The following is a 16,042-nucleotide window of genomic DNA, read 5'->3' on the forward strand; positions in this document are numbered from 1 at the left end:
GAAGGCACGCATACCACAGAGGGCTTTTTTAAGGTCGAGGTCTTTCCCTTCCAGTATCCCCTGAAGCGGACATTAGTGTGGTGGAAGACAATGGCAGTCAAAGCAGTTTCAGTTAAAGCTGGTAGCTCCCAACCTGGAGCTTACTTAGTTGAGGCAGCACAAGTGCAGGGACTGTCCAACACTGTGAAACCACTGCCCATATAAGGGCCTGAAGGGAAAGAATGCAGTCCACTGGTGCTTTTTCATTTGTCAAAAATGCATCCCAAATGTTGTGTTAAAATTCTAAATGAAGAGTCATGTTTAGCATATATTTGAAAAGGACACCAGTTTAACAGACACCCAATTTGATGGCTGGGGAAGTGGGCATTCACTGTCTTTTATTACTCTGTATATATTTTGTCATGTAGGTAAATCCCAAAAGTTCAACATTGTGAGGTTCAAGACGGTTTAAAGCAGTAGATAGTATTCTGAGGAATTTTCAACACATGAAAAGAAAGGTAGGTTTAACATAGAGATATGTTACACAAAGACAAAACACAAACTATGGAGGAGAGAGAACACAAAATTTAATGACATGCAGTGGCAATGGGCAAGAGCAGGTTGGCTGGCTCTGAGTTTGTTGTCCATCCATCCATCCAAACCTTTTCTCAAGTGGGAATGGAGCCAGATGTCATAGACATCTGGACATGTACACCGTGGACATGTCACCAGTTTATAGAATATCTAACACAGAGACAATCCACCATTTACACTGATATTCACACCTATGGCCAATTTAGAATTACCATTTAACCTAAAAAAGGATATAGAGAGCCTCTGGCACATGAGCATGCAAATTGCACCCACAAAGGTCCCAGCCAGCTGTGGTGACAGTGCTAAACATTCCACTGTGCCACTTGTCACTTTATTAAAAGAAGAAAACAAAAAAAAATATATTAAAAACAAGAACTAAGTTCAAATGACATAATTTGCTCCACAGTCCGGCATTTCATGTTTATTTATAATCTAATTTAGTCAAAAGGGGTTAACAGATAAAGTGCACTGTGGCCAATTTACTCCCCACAACCAATAAATTGATTAAAGTAGTAGGTACCATCTAAACAGACCAAGATTTTCTTTGGTTCACTAACGCCCTACAATAAAATGTTTAAGGGTGAAGTACCTCTTTTGACTCCCTGCATATTTATGTGAATTCTTTTGTGTAGTGCAATCTGAAATTTTTCTGTGTGACTGACTAGCTCTTGAACTTAATCATTGTTTGGAAAGACCTGAACAGAGTGCAGTAAATTGCACCAAACTGTAACGGTGCAACAAGCGAGGTAGGTGACCTATTGTTGTTTTGTCCACATAAAACTCATGAAAAGCCTTTAAATGATCATTATGCTCTAAAACACCATTTGAAATATAAGTGGATTTTGTGATAGGGGCGTACCGCACAATTTTCAGGAAATTCTGTCTTTGTTTCAGTCTCCCGGTTGTTTAAGACAAATGAAACCATTCTGATATATTTTTCAAGGAAAACGTACTTCACCTTTGAATGTATTATACTGCTCATTCTGTTGAAAGTGAGTGTTTTTGTACCAAGTACCATTGAAACTGTACTGTGATATCTCTGGAGCTTGACAGCTTCTAAAAGCTATGGAAGCTAGCAGCTGTATATAGTACAATACCTAAACACATACCTCAACAATGCTTTGGTAACTTTGCTGTTACCATCATCCCCATTAGATCCTCGTCAGTGCTCTTTGTTTCCCCTCCTGCATTTTTCACTATTAATGTTTTACCTTATTGCACACCTCTTTCGCATCTGGCCACAGGTGAGAACAGAGATGTTTTTAACAGAACTGAGTCACACACTAAATTCAATTATTTAAAATAAAAATAATTGAAATGGTGGCTTACAGCAGCGGTCCCCAACCCCCGGGCCACGGACCGGTACTGGGCCGCGAGAGTTGAGGCTCGAGTGTGAAATTTATGGTTTTCAGGGTTTTTATTGGCTTTTATCGTTATTTTTTTTTATCGTTTTTATCATTACTTCAGTTTCCCTGGGTCCTTTCCTGTGTGTTATTAATAAATCCTCTTTCTTTTGGTACCGGTACTGGTTTTATTTTGTTGTATTTATCCGTGAAACCTTACAAACCGTTCCATGAAAATATTGTCGGTCAAAGCCGGTCCGTGGCGCAGAAAAGGTTAGGGACCGCTGGCTTACAGTAAGATGGTTATGGGTTTAAACTCTGGCAGAGTCTTGTGTAGAGGTTAGCTTATTTTTTCTACTTGAGAAAAAGAGAAGAATACGTTTCACTTCCTGATTAAATAAAAGTTTTTAAAAGTTTACATTTATAATCCTGTTTGTCTGGTAGTAGTAGTAGTAGTCTGGTAGTACATCAAGAAACTTTTAAATACATGACGCAGTCACAGTTATAGGATTAGGCTGCTAAGAGCCACTCAGTTATTAAAACTGGATAAAAGCCTTGTAAAAGCAAGGTCATGTCAATGATATACACCAGAGGCAACAGCCATATGTAGCCAAGTGAACTAATACTACGCATGGAAAGGGTTTAAAAAGAGGGGATTGTGTTTTTGACTGGTTGCCTGTCTACCGGAGGTCTGTTGTAGGGTTGTCATGGTGATGACTAGACCTCGCGTTTTGGGGGTATACTGTCCCTTTAAGAGCCGCCGTAAGCCAGAGCACGCATGCACTCAAGTTTGCGTCACACACTGAGCGCTGTGAGCGGGAGCACTGGAGAGTTAGAGACTGCAAAAGATTCTGTGGCTAGCTACACAAGAGAGTTCTTAACGCGCGACGGGTGCATGTTTAATGGTCACGTGCTGTGAAAGGGACTGAAGAGCGGGTTGGCGTGAGTAGTGACAGTGTCCTAACAGATTTCAAAGTTGTTAAGTTTACACTGTTATTCACTTTGCATAACTCTGTAAGTTTCTGTTTGATTCAGAGGGGAGATCACTTGCTGTGTGATTCCTGCGTGTGTACTTGTCCTAGCACAGTAGCTGTGTGGAGAAACCGAAGTGAGTTCATGATGTTCTCCCATAGAAATGTATGTTTAAAAGAGAGTTTACAGTGCACTTTATTGCCAGTTGACCTGCGAAGTTGTGGGATGTAAACAATGTGTTTATTTGTTTTGTTTTCTCTTTTTTTGTTGTATTTGTTTCTTGACAGGTCACTACTGTTGTCTATACTGTTTGAATTTAACATGTACATATGAAAGTTACTGTTGTCTCAGACCCTGAAAGGCAGTTTTAGGCTGAGCCAGTGGAATAGTTAAATTTTGCCATTTCACTCAAAACTACAGAATTAAAACTGTGCTCCTCCGAGTAGTCGGAGAATAAAAAAGCCCACAAAAGAGTATTTCCTGTGTCCTGTCTCATTCCCCATGACCGGGCCCCACATAAAAAGATAGTACTGAGCAGAGCAGAACGCTCAGCACTGAAGAAGGTACCACTGATCCTGGACACGGAGGGCCAGACTTACTAAGCATGGCAATTTAGTGTGAGGTTGCAATAGCAAAAATGGACTGGTGGGAGTGAAACTCTCTGTGGGCTATCTACCTATATTGTGCTAACTTATAAACAATGAAATTCTACAAAGCGGAATGCAGAAAAGAGCAGTACAGATGAGGAAATTTATCAATTAAAAATACTGTTCCTCAGAAGCAGCATGGACATGCTTTTTATATAAGGAAAGTACGAGATTGATCCAGAGAAGGCATGCATTTTACCAAACTGTATTAATAATAAAACCAAAAACACCTGTGATCTGCTGGCCCATATGATGAGCAGAAGAGTAAAAATGTATTTTTACCATCAGATCCTGACCCATACTTTTATAAATTGAGTTAATGTGCCTCACCTGTAAATGTAAACATTGCTCTTTTTTGTTTCCTAAACATTTTACAAGAAACAGTTCCCATACTAAGGAGTTGTTGCAAAACTACACAGTTCTGACAACTCTAGAATTTTGAGTTGTCTTAATTATGGACTAATTTGGACTCACTGTGAAAAGTATTTTAGCTGTCTGGCTTACCTAATACCTAATCCATTTTTGTGACGTACTAAAGATCAGAGATGTGTTGGACTTGGCCTTAAACTGAATGAATGGTTGAGGACTGAGTGAAGAGTTACAGGACGTAACCAAAACCTTGGCACCGCACTCACAGCTTGGAGCAGTCCATCTGTGCCAATTATGCACTCGCCCTGATAACATCTTCCCTCCCTGGAATTCCAATTAAATGAACACTCCAAGCAGCAAATATCGCAGACACATCAGGCGCAAAATAGGACGTTTTTTTTGTTGTTGTTGTTGTTGTTGTTGTTTTGTTTTTTTCAGATTTTGCAGTGAATTGCATGTTGTGAACCTTAGTAAATCTTATTTGTGTGACTCATTTAAATACTCTTGTACCCAAAATGCTGTACTTTGATAGAAAAACTCCAACAAATATATGAGAAATAAAGAAAAAAATAAAACCACCTGTGTTCACACCTTTCAGATGAAAAACTGATGCTGCAACTCCTTAATAGATCCCAACAGTAGCTTTTAATGCCAAAAGAGAAGCAGGGCCAGCAGATCACAAGAAAAAAGGCTATATATACAAATTTTTCTAATCTTGCGCTGGATAAAAAACAGTTTGCACCATTGCTAATTCTGTGACATAGAATGGCCACTTAAAAAGAGTGATTAATAAGTGAGTTACCATAAGTCATTAACAGAGTCTTACTTGCTACCAAGTAAGACAGGCAACTGGCCAATGGGGGACACCTGACAAGCTTTAAACTACAGGAGTGGTAGATCTGGTAAGTATCAGTGATAGTAGGAGCCCTGACTTTCCTAAGGAGGCACCACCTGGCTGCTTTCCTTGCAAGTGATGTCCATGATTCTTTCCGACAACAACAGAAGCGACTCGATAAAAAATGAAGAGAAGTTATCCTCCTGGAAGTGAAGAAAAAAATCAAACAAATAGAAAAGGAGTAAAAAGCAAGTCAGTAGTGAGTTGAACTACGGTTAAATATAATGCTAAATAGCTCAATGCTGCTACCTTACTCTAGCTTTAACTGTGCGAGAGAGAAATTTGAAAAGTGTAACCTTCGCTAGCATCACATCATTTCTCTTATTTAGTTTTTTATTTAACTTTTTTGTGTTTAACTTAGTTATGTTTAACTTTTGTGTAGTTTAACTTGGCTAACAGAGCAACCTAGTGTGTTCAGCTCTGTTAGCTGTGAGGTGACAAAGCCAAATGTGCATGGTTGCAAATCAGTTGACCTGTTAGCGTGGGGAGACTGTAAAAGCTAAAAGTTAAAGTATAAAGACTTAAAAACCAATCAGCTTGGTCTTGAGCATTGTTACTGAAATAAACATGGTCTCTGGTAGTGATGGGATTTCCGGCTCTTTTGGCTCGGCTCACTAAAAAGACTTTCGGCTCCGAACCGGCTCTTCAGGTTGTTTTGTTGCTTTAATTAATTTATCATTAACAATAATATAAAATTATGCACAAAAGGAATTACTAATGTAAAAAAAGTGGTTTTATTTATATATGTTTATATATGGCCCCTAGAGACAAAGCACGTACAAACTCTAAAGCATATACAAACTCCAAAAAGCACGTACAAACTCCAAAACACATTTCTAGCGTTAACTGAACTTCCAAAACAGAGCTACCCAGATCACTTAAATTACACAATTGAAAGCATGTGTGTATTGTTTGTGTATTTATAGACAAGCACTCATATTTTATTTATTCAAATAATTTTAAAAAAAGTTCATTTACCTGTTACTACCACACACCAAATCCGGTTGTTGATACTTCCTGGCTTGTGTAGCCACTAGGTAACAAAAGCTCAACACTGCGCCCTAGCATCCTGGAGCACTTCTGTTGTCTTTTGTACGTGATTCTGAGTTTGTACGTGCTTTGTCTCTAAGGGCCACCATAAATATACTTTATTTATTCACTCCACATAAAATGTAATAAATCATATAATACAAAAAACAACTATTTACATTTTAAACTTTTAACTATTTAAATTTTCAGCTTTTTCCTTTTAAACAAATTTAACGTGAAACAACACAAAACACTGCAAACCACAACACAATTAAATATAAATTAAAATATTAAAACAAAAAGAAAATGCACATTCTCTGTCATATGGGCCTGCATGATTTCTGAATCCTTTATCATCTGCAACTGAAAATAGTGGATGATTACTATACCTTTCTAATGTGACGTTGTTGTCCCTTGCTCTTTTTCTCTCTGGCTCTGTTCCTGTGCTACTGCGAGTGTAACTAACGCCCCTCCCCCCTCTGCCCAGCGCAAAGTACAGGCCGCGCATGTGGAGTTTAGCGGAAAAAAGGGTGAGAGAGAGGGTGAGAGAAAGAAAAAAAAAAAAACCTCACGGCTCCCAACAAGGATCCGGCTCGCGTCGTTCACTTCAAAGAGTCGGCTCTAAGAGCCATTTCGTTTGCGAACGACCCATCACTAGTCTCTGGCAAAAGCCATGTTTTTGCCTGTTGTTTTGTAGGACACTGTCGGGGAATATCAGCTTACTTAGCATAGCAGTAATTAGGATAGTAAAAATTACAGGGTAGAAAATGGTGACGTGAAGTGGTTGGAGGAGCGCCAACTAGGGTTGCCAACTGTCCTGTTTCAGCCGGGACATCTGATATAATGAGCAAAATTGTTTCGCCCCTTATTCTACCTTAAATGTCCTGTATATTGACTGTTACCTGCAATGCCACTTTCTGACCAACTGATGGCTGTCTTACAAATGCCAAATCTGATTTGACCGCAACTGTATCAGACGAATCTGCGCCGCATAATCAGAAGACAAATCGGTATGGATAAACCTGCTAAAAAGAAAGGACTGTGCAGCTACAACAAACAATAGACAGAAAAAGCTATCATTTTTAAAATATCCTTTAATTTCTTTCTTTTTTTTTGCTTATTTTTCAAAGGAAGTACCCATGTGGTTTCTGTTATCATTTACTGTATTTTTCTTTATTGTTTTAGATGAAGTATTGATTAAACTGAATACCATCATTTTACTTATTATAAGAATGCCCAGCTGGCTTTGCATTGTGCTTATGGCACACCAGAGTGTCCATTATTAGTTCAAAACTTGGTACTCTAGCCCCAACAGGCTTTACAACTGCCACTGGTCATTAGTCAACATCTTTGCAAACAATAAACCTCTAGAAGATGCTTTGACTTGGCCCCACCAAAGTGTATTTTTAACTTAGTCTCACTCTTCTCAAATATGATACTGCATCTTCACTTCTTCTCATCACTGGTTTTAGTTTCTTTAGGCAGGGTGCTGAATATATCACAATGCAAAATGCTAGGGGAATCAAAAGAGGACTAGAGAAAAGATGGGATCACACAGTCATAAAGAGAGAAAAATAGACATTCCTTTCTTTCTCCTCGTCTTTGGGACTGTCACTGTTGTGAATCATTCACTATCACAGCTTTGATAAGAGGCAGAGGTACAGAGATAGTGAAAGTGAAAAAGAGAGACGAGGCAATGAAATATTCCCTTCAGCAAAACACTTTTTATACTTGTTATAGAAAATCATGTTTTATTTTTTTTTTTTTGGGGGGGGGTTTTTTTTTTTGGAGAATGTAGACTGATTACCTGATGAGACACACAGAAGGAAGAAAGAGCAATCCAATTACCAAAACTCAAGTGCCTGTAAAAACCCAACTCAGTGCCAGAGACAGTCGACTTTCAGAAGTCAAATGACTTTTCATGCTGGTGGCCCACTGCTTATCAGGCTTTCAGAATAAGGATAACTTAGTCTCTGTGATAAAAAACAGTTTTTTATAGCAGGTGAGTTCAACTAATTATAGAGGAACTAAAACACTCGTCCACTGTAAGAAGGAAATGATGCGTAGTTTCTGTGTGCTTTTGTAAAAAAAATAAAAAATTTAAAAAAATTTAAAAACAAACTGATTACAGTCTTGGCTTTTATCTTCATGGACAGTGTAACTCTGCAAAGAACAAACAGCTACTATTTTTGGCACCTTAAGAGGTTTCTGTTTGTTTTCAGTGAATACAATAACAAAAAAAACTGTCATGAGGTACAGAAACAAACAGTAAACAGCTGAGAAAAATTCTGGTCTTCTGTGTGAGTGCTTTGTTGTCCCACAGAGCTTTCAGAAAACTATTTAAATCACCTCACCGGGCCACATTTCTACACTGACTGGCATGATCCTTAATGAACAAGGAGGTTTTAGGCATTCAGCTTTATGTCATGTGTAATAGCACTGCAAAGATCACTGTACAACAAAGCTTCTTAGAGCATATTGTTTTAATTTCACAGTGGAAATGTCATCGTGACAACATGTTTTAATAACTTTTATTCTTTTTTGCAATAAAACCTGGTACATCTTGTGGTTTCTTTTAACAAGGAAGTACACATTAATGAACTAAGTTGGCGTGAATGATAAACATACAAGCACAAGTCTCACACAAGAGAGCAGTGCTACATCTAGAGTCCCATCTGTGGTCCATTGAGGAAGCAGTTTGAAAACGAAGATTGATGCAGAATGTTTAAAGAGTGCTGCAATATTCCACAATGAAATACTGAATTCTACCAGTACGAGTGAATGCAGTGACTAAACAAATACCTTTTAATTTCAGTGCAATTGTGCTTTTTTTTACTTGGAACAGCTTGTTTCAAGTAAAATGCTTGTTTAATTTTTGGCAACCTTGTCTCCTGGAATTGTACAGTAGTAGAACTTTAACATCACTAGTGGTATAACCTTTTTGCTTTCCTGTACGTGTCTACAGGTAGTCTGTCATGACTACCATTTAGTCATGACAGACTACCTGACTAAAAGATTCTTAGGTCAGAGAGTGTGGTGAGCTAAAGGAAGTAGCCAATCAAATCTGTTCAGTTTGCTGACCTTCACTAAATTCTTGGTCCTGCATACTTTGTATTCTGAATCATCATGATTCCTTACTCTGATTAAAGCTTGTCAGGAGTGGCCATCACAATCTACATGGACTCCCTAATTTATTCCTCCTTTTATCAGTTGCCGAGCAAGAGGAAGCAAGGGACCTTAGGGAGGGTGGTGGGGTGAATGGAGGGAATAGTTTAAGAAATGAACAATAAAGCAAATATATAGGAAAAATGAAGAGATACATTTATAGTTAAGGGATTTCACAGTCTGGCCGAAGCTGACTGTGTGGAGTGAGGAGGAGGACCAAAGTGCTGGCACGCGAAAGAGCAAAACTTGAACTTAACAAAAAACAAGCCGTTTATTCGAGGCCGGTGAAATAGTACAAAACAAAAGGGCAAGGGTAAAACTAAGCTATAACTTAAACTGGGTGATCTAACGCTAACATAAAAATCCTGGAACATTAACATGAACATGGAAACCTGGCATGAAAAACCTGGAACGTGAAGATTTGACATGAATACATGAAATCCCTGGAAACATGACATAAACGTAGTAATAAGCAGGCTAAGCAGATGACGAGACAAGGAATGAATGAAAACTCAGAGACTAAATACAGACAGGAGGTGATCAGGGGAAGTGAAAACACATTGGGAAACACGAGGTGAAGACAGAAGGGGAATCTAATAAACAATCAACTATAACTGGGCAACCTAGGAGCTTAAGATATATTAGACTTAAACATAAACAACAAACATCAAAATATAAGAAAACTCAAAACAGTGGGTCAAATGACCTAGGACTGTGACAGGGGAGGTGTGAAAAGATGCAGGCATATTGATCAGGGAAGTATGATAGTGATCTTAGGAGTAAGAATGGGGGTTTTCAGAACACCCCAATTTTTCCAGTTATTTATTGCAATTCTAGTCGTTCAAGCACAATGAATAGCTTGAAATGGTACAAAGGTAAGTGGTGAACTGCCATAGGTTAAAAAAAAGGTAAGGCTACCCAAAACTTAAAAATAATGTACATTTCAGAATTATACAAAAAGTCTTTTTTCAGGGAACACACAATAGGTTAACAATTTAAAGCTCTTCTGCAGCAATGTAGGTTGATTGAGCATTGGAAGCTGGCGTTACTAATTCCTACAGGTGTTCCAACTTTTCTGGTTACTTACAACCCCCTCTGTCTGCATAAAAGCAGTGTTGGAACACACTGTGGTATCATACTCTCGTGAGCAACAGCTGAACAGTGTTGTGCTGCAAAAAATAGTGTGTTACTACAAAAATGTGAGAAAAAGGCAATTAACAATGGAAGAGAGACAGACAATGTAGGTCTTTCCTACAGAGGAATTAAAAAGAAAGTCAAGGTGTCAGTGAGTACAGTTTCCTTAACTATCAAAAGGCACTCAGAAACTGGGGCAAACTCTGACAGGAAGAGGTCTGGCAGACCCAAAGCTACAACTAAATCAGAGGGCAAGTTTCTGAGAGTTAACAGCTAGTGTTATAGGTGGCTCACAGGACAACCACTTCAAGCACAGCTTAATAGTGGTCGTAGTAAGCAAGTCTCAGTTTCAACTGTGAAGAGAAGACTTCAAGCTGCAGGTTTGACAGGACGAGTTACAGCAAGAAAGCCATTGCTAAGGCCTCAGAATAAGACAAAGAGGCTTGCCCTGGCCATGAAACACCATCACTGGACTACTGTAGACTGGAAGAAGGTATTATGGATTGATGAATCAAAATTTGAAATCTTTGGTTCATCATGCAGGATCTTTGTAGACCGTCGAGTAGGCGAAAAAGATGGTTCCACAGTGTGTGGCATCAACTGTCAAACATGGAGGAGGACGTGTGATGGTCTGGGGGTGTTTTGCTGGATCCAGGGTTGTTGACTTTTACAAAACAAAAGGCACCCTGAACCAAAATGGATACCACAACATTATACAGCGCCATGCAGTACCCTCTGGTATGCGCCTAGTTGATAAGGGGTTCATCCTACAGCAAGATAATGACCCAAAACATAAGTCTAAGCATGTCAGAACTACCTTAGGAAAAAAGAACAAGATGAAAACAGACTTAAACCCATCGAGCTGGTTTGGGATGTACTGGACAGACGAGTGTAGAGTGAAAGAAAAGCAACTTACAAGTGCAACACATTTATGGGAACTTCTGGAACAGATATGGGAAAAACTTTCTGAAGAATTTTCAACAAAAAACTGGAAAAGTCGGGGTGTTCTAAAACATTTGACCGGTAATGTATGGTGGTAAAACTGAGGCCAACCATGCATCCAAACATACACCACTCCCACATAAGAGTGGAAAAACTGATTCATTGACTTATTTGACTGAATTCTACTGGTACTTGTTTTTACCAGTAAAATGTCTTTAAATAGTAACTGGTAGCATGAATATGCAATCAAAAAAGTCAATAAAAAAAGGAAAAAATAGTTTAAATAGTCACTACTTCTGATTTTAACCACAGTGTTTAATGTATCTATTTGAGTTACATGATGCACACAGTGATAATGGCATTTGTTTCTTTCTCGCTTTTCAGCTTTCTAAATCTTGATGAATGCTTTTTTTAATAAATGAAAAATTTCTGTTAAATAAAGATGAGATACTTACGTGGTTAGACTTCTTTGCCAGACAGTTTAAGTTTATCTCTTCTTGCTTCTGGCTCCCCCATTCCTTCTCTCAATCACTCTCTCCGTCTTATCCAGCAGCTTGGCTGTCCCCTGCCTGAACCTCTTCTGTTTAATATGAGCGCATATGTGTGTGTGCAAGCAAAGAGGGTGAGTTAGGTTTGCATACATGTGAAGTGAATTATTAGAGTCTAAGTGAGAACACTTTGTCTGCACAAAAGCACTGAAAAAAAGTTTTCCTACTTCAAACATAAGTCAGTGGAGTAACTATTTACAGTAACTGTCCTTTTGTGTGATTTACACAAGGTCATAGTCGCAGACTGTATCAAAAGAGATATATGACATCTGGGGAGTGCTATGTGGCGTCTCATGTTGGACTCAGCATAAAGTGCATGCAACATTGACTTCTAACACGGGATTAGACATAGGGATACATAAATAGATAGATATTGTAACACATGTCTGATGTGCTGGAAATGTACTATTTTTTCTTCAATTTCATTTGATATACATAACAATACTATTACAAACATGGGATTTTGATAACCCAGTGGTTATCAAAAATTCTGTTTTGGCGCACTTATGTATTGTTTTCTAGGGTTCATTTTTCAATATTTCACTTTTTTTTAGCCTGAGAATGATAATTAATAATAAAAAGTGCTTAAAAAAGTGAGATTAGATAGACTAATAATTAATCAATTATATCTCATCTTATTCAGCAGTCAAACATTTATTTATTCAAACAACAAAAAACAGCAGTATTAATAATGCAAAGTTGTGGTCTCGTGTTTTGTTCTAAAGTTATAATCGCATTGGTTAAGATAATATTTTAAGAACTCTGAACTGTGAATAGTCTTCTTGATGTCTTGCAAAGTATCTCTTAAATAAAGAATTATAAAACTATGATAAATATCTTGCCTAACTGCTGTCCTTGGGATCGCTGCCGATATCTACAATAGTAATGAAGCTTTAATTTTTCAATGTGAAAAGCTCTCATTTTGAACTTAAACTGTATTTTATATTTCATATAATAATTTAAAATTTGAGCTCTCAGTAAGTGAGTAAAAAGTTCTGTGCAGCCTTTTTTAGAACTCATCTTTTGGCTCTTGGCTCCCAGAGCTTCAGATGTAAGTTAGGCTTTACTTACTGCTTGCATATAATGTAATAATATGCCATATTTGCATTCACCTTGGCCCTGTCTGGTATCAGTGGTGACAGTGATGGATTTTGTTAGTTTCTGGATCTCACTTCCAGATTTTGAAAGATAATTTTTTGTTTGTTTACAGCTGCCTACAAATGCCTTATAAAAGACCATCAGCCTCTCCACTCCTTTGGAACCATGTGTATTTTAATAATTTAAACCAATCTATTTTATTGATGGTTTCTTCTTTCTTTACCTAAAGTACAGGCTATTTTAGTAACCATATATTTTTCAAAATATCCCAGTCCACATTAGGGATAGAGAAATGTAGTGCAAAGAAATTTGGAACAAATTCTTACTAAATGAATTTAGAAATGTATTTTTTTGTATTCTTAGATACATATACATTTATTATTTTTTCAAATATAATTGTGGCACACCCATTGCATTGCATGCAGTGTTACATGTACACATTGAATTAACTTGTCTTCTTATGACATAATCATATTTAGTAATTCCTCAGCATTTGGAAAGCTTTTGTGCAAGACATGCCATCTGGATGCCCCAATTCATAAGGCCCTGATCATATCCTTGCAGTAAGTCCCCACAGATATATTTGATCCAACGCCAGCTAGTGACTTTCTCTGCAGCTTCTATAATGCATCTTATGGCCTTTAACTTTGAAACCCTGGCAATCGTCAATACAGGCAGTTCCAACAGCCTGCCTCAGCTGTTTGAGCTACCCATTGTTGCTGGACACAAAAAATTATTACCAATATCTGTGGAAGTTAGGCATATATTGTAGACATATATTCTCCAAACACTATTGTTGTATGCCTGATTGTGATGTGCCTGACTTCCTGTGTATAAGGTGAGAGAAATAATTATTTGATCATTGGCTGAATTTGTAAGTTTGCTCACTTACATGGAAATGAACAGTCTCTAGGTTTTATGGTAGTTCCATATTAATGGAGGGAGACAGAATACCAACTAAAATTCCAGAAAAAAAGCAATACATAAGTTATACTGTTAATTGATTTGCATGTCATTGAGTGAAATAAGTATTTGATCCCCAAACCAAACTTGATTTGTGATTGGTTTAAAAAAAAACACAGCAAAAAGGTATTTGTTGTAGTTGGTCACCAGGTTTGCACACACCTCAGGAGGAATTCTGACAGAAATGCTATAAATTGTTTAAGTTTGTTGGCCACCACTCAACTCAAAGCTTCCGCTAACTAGATGGCTTTTCTACATGACACAGTCACACTTGTCGTGTCACACATAAGTTGATGAATGGAAGACTGCTTTTAATACACATCTTGGCCATTTTGAATATCTGGTCATACTGTTTCGACTCATCAAAGCCCCGCTATGTTTCAGGCCTTCGTGAACAACATCATAAGACACTTCATGAACCACTTTGTTTTTGTGTATATGGATGTTATCCTCATCTTTTCCAAGTCATGTCAGAACATGAGAAACATGTCTGTCAAGTTTTGCAGCATGTGGTGGAGAATTGCCTCTATGTTAAAGGCGAAAAATGTGTGTTTCATATCCAGTCTGTTTCTTTCCTTGGATTAGTTGTGGAGAAAAGTCATCTGTGGGGAGACCCAGGCAAGATCAAGGCTGTGGTGACCAGAGCCCCTGAATGGAGAACAGCTCCAAAGGTTTCTAGGATTTGCTAACTTCCATTGACTTTTTATCAGTGACTTCAGTGAATTCCCTTTCAGTAGTGCACCTCTGCTCATCAGGCTTTTGACATGCTGAAACATCGCTTTGCCTCAGCACTCATCCAGGTTCAGCTGACCTCTCCAAGCCACTCATAGGGAGGTGGATGTTAAACTCTACCCATGTGCCTTTTTCTCGCATTGTCTTTCTCAAGCAGAAAGAAATTATGACATGGAGCTTTTCGTCATCAGGCAGGAAGGGAAGGCACATACACTGGTGATATGGATGGACCACAAAAACCTTGTTTATTGGCAAATAGCTAAGTGGCTGAATGCCCATCAGGTGCGTCTTCACAGGTTTTATTGACAATTTTTCCAAGGCTGCTCATTTTGTCGCTTTCACTAAACTCCTCACTGCCTTAGAAACAGCTCAGTTACATACCAGCTCAGTTACTTACCGACCACGTTTTCCACCTTCCCTGAAGATATTGTGGCTGATTAGGGGTCCCTAGTTCACACTTGAGTCTGGAAGGAGTTTTGTACGGAACTAGAGGCCAAGGTCAATCTCTCGTCATCGTGATGAGAGGCTGACCTGGTAAGCAGAGTCAGATCAATGGTTAAGCATAGAGGGCCAATCAAGAGCTGGAGGCCACTCTCCACTGTCTCACATCAACTAACCAGTCTCTGTGGAGTTCACATCTCTTCTGGATGAAGTTTGCCCACAACCTTTTCAGCAACTTGTCTGTCCATGTTCGAGGCCTCACTTGGGTATGAACCATCACTTCTGTCTGCAACTGAAGGAGAGTATGCTGTCCCCTCAGTCCAACACCACCTTTGTCTTTTCTGACGCTTTTGGAGGTCCACCTGGGTGGCTCTGCTTAGGACCAAAGAACAGAATAAATGCGTAGCCGACCATCCCAGGGTCCCCACTCTGCCACACCAACCGGGTCAGAAGGTGTGGTTGTCAATCAGAAACATTCCATCATGGACTGAATCTAAAAAACTCACCCCTTGTTTCATTGATCCATTTGAGATCCAGTCCATAATTAACGCTGTGTCTGTTCGTTTAAATTTAACCAGCAATGTTGGAATTCAGAATTATTTTCATGTCTCCCAGCTCAAGCCAGTCTAGACTGTTAAATGACAAGTCCCCCGGCTCATGCAAAAGGTAAAACTTGGTAGTATCTCGTCAAGGTAAAGGAAACTAATCATTGTGCTTTGTTGTGCCCAGGAAACTGTGGAGCGTGTTGGAGCGAGCTTTTGATTGAGATTTTGTAAATATTTCTGTGGGAACTTTGGAGAGTGTGTGTTGGAGAAAGATTCTCTTCACTGGGAGCTGGAATTATTGTCACGGAGTAATCAACGACTTATTGAAACTGTTTGCGCCTTGTTTTTTTTTCACTGTAAAGAAACTCTCTGTTACCATTTAGGAAGTCCTGCGATTGGATCCTGTTTCTTGCCACTCAACAGACTTAACACTAAATGCACTTACAAACACCTACAAATGCTCAAAGAAACTGCATACACAAGCTTTTGAACAGCAAAGGTTTCATCTCAAATTGTCTGGTTAAATGCCTTTTACTCAGACATATCCACACAGCCAGATGGGTTTTTAGGTCAATCTTGTGCCTGCAGCAGAGCACAGGGAGTGATGTCATCTCAACCTGTTGCTATAATGTCTCCCGGCATTCCC

This window comes from Perissodus microlepis, chromosome 14, assembly GCF_051167445.1.
Source record: "Perissodus microlepis isolate ML-2025 ecotype Zambia chromosome 14, ASM5116744v1, whole genome shotgun sequence".
NCBI lineage: Eukaryota > Metazoa > Chordata > Actinopteri > Cichliformes > Cichlidae > Perissodus > Perissodus microlepis.